Source organism: Sorghum bicolor, chromosome 3, assembly GCF_000003195.3.
Source record: "Sorghum bicolor cultivar BTx623 chromosome 3, Sorghum_bicolor_NCBIv3, whole genome shotgun sequence".
NCBI lineage: Eukaryota > Viridiplantae > Streptophyta > Magnoliopsida > Poales > Poaceae > Sorghum > Sorghum bicolor.
In genome coordinates this window covers 12,003,176-12,009,026 of record NC_012872.2, presented here as the reverse complement: position 1 = coordinate 12,009,026, position 5,851 = coordinate 12,003,176, and the positions used below count along the sequence as shown (strand labels likewise).

The 5,851-nt window shown below is 36.0% G+C and overlaps 1 long non-coding RNA gene across 2 annotated transcripts; it reads right to left on the bottom strand.

Moving 5' to 3' along the window:
- Positions 885-2,496, bottom strand: LOC110433354. Of its 2 annotated transcripts, none has more exons than XR_002450757.1 (3): positions 2,240-2,496; positions 1,990-2,149; positions 885-964 (listed from the first exon to the last, which is right to left on the bottom strand). It is a non-coding gene; the product is annotated as an uncharacterized LOC110433354 (long non-coding RNA). The 2 variants fall into 2 exon arrangements; XR_002450756.1 differs by having other exon boundaries at positions 887-964; positions 1,986-2,149.

The following is a 5,851-nucleotide window of genomic DNA, read 5'->3' as shown; positions in this document are numbered from 1 at the left end:
CAAGGGTTCATGAGGCTCAAATAGCTGACACTGGTTTGACTGCATTTAGCTTTTAATAGTGGGTGGCATATTCATAATTAAATAGCAAATGTCAAGGTAGTAGAAATAATCCATCAATCACATGATCAAGTGTAAGCATAATTAATTCATAGCATAAACGATAATCAAATGAACATAACAACTTAATAAGCTCATCGTCGGCGCAGCAAGAACCCCCAAGGCCGCTCATAACCGTGAGCACGGCTAGTATACCAGTTTTACACTCTGCAGAGGTTGTACATCTTTACCCATGAGTCATGATTTACCCTTTCGCCCGAGGTAGCTAGTCTCTTAACCCCCTTCCTAGGGAGGTTGTCAGGGATCACTATGAAGCCTTTCAAAAGTTCGTCTAACATGTTAGGGCCGCAAGGTTTCCTTTGCGAGCAGATATAGATACCCCCCTTCCGAATGGCACAATGACGCGCAGCCTATACACATAGGGACAGGGGCTCGCACTATACCCGTGTCGGTTCAGCCCCTCCGCCCTTTCGGGTAACCTCTAACAAGCTAGAAAAGGTCTTCATACTGAGCTAAAGCCAGAGCCATTATAGCCCTCATGGTTGCACTGTTGTCCCGGTGATCACTTACAGACAAGATCTCAAGATCTCATATAGTTATTTGTCATCTTTTAACGTTCATTGCATAGCTATTAATCATCTTACAAGATCATGGATTATATCAAGCACTAGCACATCTACACCAAATGCATATCAAGTAGGTAGCAAGGAATCCAGGTAACAATCATCTATGATTTTGCTAAGGTCGACAAGGTGATAGCATGCATATGATATATATGTGTAGTTATAAGTGAATAGGTAACAAGGATGATCCCAAGTTATACTTGCCTTGAACACTTGCATAATTCTCACACCATCAGCTTTTGGTCATCATCTTCTAATCTTCAGCACCCATAAACAGTTCTCGTCTACTCGTAGCAAGCACCACACGAAGGTAAACATACAAACAACAAATAAAAGAAACTAAGAACAACACACCAAGCAAAAGAAAAGCTTTAAAACAGAGCGCACTAAACGTTACAGCTCGATGCTAAGGTTACGAGAAACGCCGCAACCAAAACTATCATCATAAAGAAATGACTACATGAAGTTTTGGATAATTTAAAAGAGACAACTATGATCTTAATTTGTTTTATTTAAGAAAAATCATGTGTAACCTACTAATTCAAATTAGTAAAATTATATTTTAATTTTAAAAACAAAGTAGAACTTATTATATTTTATTTATAAATATATCCATTATATAATCGATAATCATATTTTAAATATAGGCATGCAAGCATCATTTTAATCAAAGTAAACTTTAACTTTTTAAAGAATATGTGAGAGCATCTATTAAAATTATACATGATACGTGTTGGAGATGATCATATGTTATTCATACATAATTTTATATCGTTTATACCAGTTAAACTTTAACTTATAAAATTATGTAACATGTGAGCACTAAAACAAGTTTATGGTATATATCGTGATTGTCTAAGCAAAATATAATTAAAACATGTTCAAGTACTATTAGCTAAATTCATGGTCATATAATTACAAAGGACCGACATGTGAAACCTATATTATTTTTAATTATAAAACTATCTACAAGCATATTAACCAATTAAATATTTAGCAACATATAGAAAATATGTGACATGAAAAACACGTAGATTACATTGCCATGAGTCTAACACAACTTTAATGGATCAAAACGGAGTTAAAACGGAGATTATCTGACCTAAACAATCTAGTGTATTTTCTTTGTATTTCTAGATTTATTTTTCTATAGAAAAACGGCAACTAAACTGACCTATGTCATCATCATGTCAGTATGATGTCATCAGGCTAGCAAAAGCAAAATTGGACACGCACGGCTGCTCTGCTAGTTGATTGGCGAGCGAGGTCATCGTGAGCAATGGCGGTGGGGATGCTTGGACTTACGTACGGTGGAAAGCGTCTGAAATTTCGCAACCTCCGCCCGGGGCTTGGCTGACGATGCTGGCTTCTTCACCGTCTCGGGCGAGGGTTGGAGCATGGCCATGGTGACCAGAGAAGGCCGACACAACTACTGCATGTTGGCAGGCGGCGCCACACATGGTCGGCAACTGCGGCAGATGGATTGGATACAAAGCACGTTAGGGAAACAACTAGCATATAAACATGACACAAAAGGATGAGGGACGACATGAACCTACATGTAGAGTCCACGATATAGTCTTCTCATCGGCAGATTCGCATGCAAACCAAAGATGGTGGTTTGGAGCAGATGACATGGGCGACGATCTGACAGAATTTGTAGTGGTGATGGCTGCCTCCTATAAACTCGATGTAGATGCAGGGGATGTTATGAACAGATCACCACTCTGGCGGCCGAGGTGCAATTAGCACTAACGTGCCCGTCGATTGGATGGAGAGGTGTTTCACGTACGTCGACAATCTCCTCCACGCTCGCCTCATATATGTTTAGGCGATAACCCAGCCATCGAACTCCACCAGCAGAGATGACGCAAAGTTGCATACGGCGGTGGAGGGTTAGGGTTTGGGAAACAATACGGCGGCGTCAAGACGTCATGGTGGATGGTTGTCCTGATACACGTATATATACATATAGCTTGACACCTGAAATTAAATAATGTTTGGCTAAGTCGACTTGGAGCCCTCGGTGTTCTGTACAGCATGTGGGAGATGGAGAACAAACCGGGTTTTCATCTAGCTGAGGTGGATTAGGATCGCAAGATTAAATTATTTTCGAAATATTTAATCTCAGGTATAAAATTAATTCTAGAAAACCTATAATTATTATTTAAGCCAAGGAAAATACTTCAAAAGATCCAAAAATTCGGAGAAATTTACTAGAGATATTATGGAGCATGAGGAACCAAAATAAAGTATTTGGAACTCATGATGAGATAATCTGCAGCATCTAAAAATTAGATTATGCTCACGGAAAAGTAGAAACAAGTTCTAGAAAAATGCTGAAATAATTCCCGATAACTCTTTAGAGATTGATTGACGGGTGAGGAACTGAAAGGAGTGATTTTGGGTTACACAGAAAAGATTTTGGGAAACTCGAAACGAAAGCATAGGCTGGAAAACAAAGAATAAAGATGTGCGAGCAAATTTATTTTTTTTATATCTTCATGAGCACTCAAATACAAAACTAAATCTATTTTCATCTATTTTAAAAGGAGCAGATTTTAGGGTGTTACACTGTAACAATTTTTGACAAACAATAATAGTTGTCCCACGCAATTAGGCTCCATTTGGTCAACCTACTTTAGTATATGGCTTCTTGCTACATTATCGGAGGAGCCATTGGCTTCTCCCGGTTTCACATTCATTTTGCAAAGAGAGAGGGAGAGAAACGGCTCATGTAAAAGTGTTATTGTAATTGTTGATACAGTAGGAGCCTGAGTCATAAAAAAGTCATACTAGACATGTCCTTAATCACGTGTGTTCTTTCCCGAGGGATGACCCTCTTTAGTCTTTGTACTCCCTCCATATAGCATTTAGATGTCGTTTTGCAAAAGGTTTGGGTCAAACACTGGGAATATAAATCATCAATAACTTTTAAATTGTTGAGTTTGCAAAATATAAAAATTATATGAATAGATTTGTCTTTAAAATACTTTTATAAAAGTATATATATATATATCATTTTTTCTAAATACTTTTATAAAAATAAGAGATCAAATTTGTGTTTTGGAGACCATGTTGCTGTCCTAAACGACATCTAAATCTTATATGGAGTAAGTATCTTATTATCTACTTGGAAAATCTAAGGCCTTGTTTAGTTTGCAAAAATTTTCAAGATTTTTCGTCACATCGAATCTTTGGTCATATGTATGAAGCATTAAATATAGATGAAAATAAAAACTAATTGCATAGTTTATCTGTAATTTGTGATATGAATCTTTTGAGCCTAGTTACTCCATGATTAGACAATGTTTCTCAAATAAAAACGAAAGTGCTACAGCAGCCAAAAACCAAAAATTTTACGAACTAAACAAGGCCTAATTGAGTGGGAGATACAGGACCAAACAGTCTCTACTTAGCTACTTGCATTGCATTGATGAGAACTGTCTAGGAATGCAAAAGTGGCCATACGAGAGGATATACGATGCACTCTATATATATAAAAAAACTATAGAACATAGCTTACTCCCTTCGTAAAATTAACTAAATTTATATAAATAACATTAATATTTATTATAGTAAAAACAAGTATTATTAGACCTTACTCCCTTCATATAAAATAATGTAATTCTAGCTTTGGACCTAGACAACTTGTTCAAGTTTAAAGTTAGAATTATATTTTTTGGGATAAAGAGAGTATCGTTAAACATATATTCATAATATACAAGTTATAAATATTGATCTTGTTTTATATAAACCCATGCACCAAGCCGATATGGCTGGCACCTGCCAGTAAGCACCAAGCAGCAGGAGGTACAGACGGAAGTCCGCTGTTGGCCCAGCTACTTGCTGCAAGGTGGGTCCAAAAGTTTCAGTAGCTACTAACAGTACAGTCTTACTCGTTGATCCGTAAACCGTGATAATTTTTCTGTGTGTTAACTGTTAAGTTAAAACTCTAGCGTTTATTATATTTTTATTTAGAATTTTTTGTTTTATTAGAAATGTTTTGGTTCCTAGGCGATAATCTCAGTTAACACAATAGCATAAACAGTCATTTTAGCCTGCACCTTGGTACTCGACATGTTGAATTTGCTATATCCAAGAATTATATGTGTAATATTATGTTTTATATGAAAACTGTAGAGTGCTTAAAATTAAAGTAATAGCATTCATATGTCATGATGTTTTGAAGTGTAAACTAACAATTTACAAACAAATATATAATATATTACTTTGGTGTGAATTGTTAGTACGTGTTACTAGTATATGGTTTTGTTAAAGGGATATTTGTTCACGATTGATAAAGTATTAAGCCTAATATTCATTCTAATGGTGGCATATATAATTTATGCTTATTTTAATTTAGCAGTGGTAGAAGCGTGTAATGTAGAAATATATAGCATTCCTTTTGGATATTGGATTATTTTCCATAATAACTCATATTGGTACTTAGTCATAGATTTAAGGGATATTTAGGTTTATAACTTTTATTGGTACTTAGACATATATAGGATAAGTTAGATACATATTAAAGAGATTACTTTATATTATCTTTCATGATGGCAAACGTGTGTAATTTAAAGAGAAAATTTAGAGGCTATTTTGAATTATATTTTATAAATAGTAGATGTGGTAATTTAGATACAAATTTAGAGGATTACTTTACATTACTTTTATAACGGGGGAGGTGGGTAGTTCAGGTACAAATTAACGAGTTGTTTTAATTATCTTTCATAATAATAGCATATGTGGATAATTTAGATGTTTTCATTGTGGTTTAAGAAGACCTCTTGTCATTGCTAGAGAAGTCTTTTTCCCTCATAAGAGCAACTCCAATGATTTTGCATCTTTTGTTTGGCAAAACATGGAGTTTGCCAACTCACAAATGAAAATGGGAAAGCTAAAAAGAGTTCATCTCCAACCATTCCCCATAATTCTTTTACAAAAAATATAATTATGGACCCACTTGTTGCTCGCACTTTTTTTTTCTCGCGTGCCGCCGCCAGTTTGCACGGTTTTTTTTCCTTCGCCAGTTCGCCTGGTCACCGGCGATTGCATCCAGCCGACCAGCAAGTCCTCCCAAAAAGGATCGTCTAGGCTAGCTAATAGGCACGACATCGATGGATTCTAGATTGCTGGAGACTCCGCCAAGCCAGTGACTGGAACTCCGA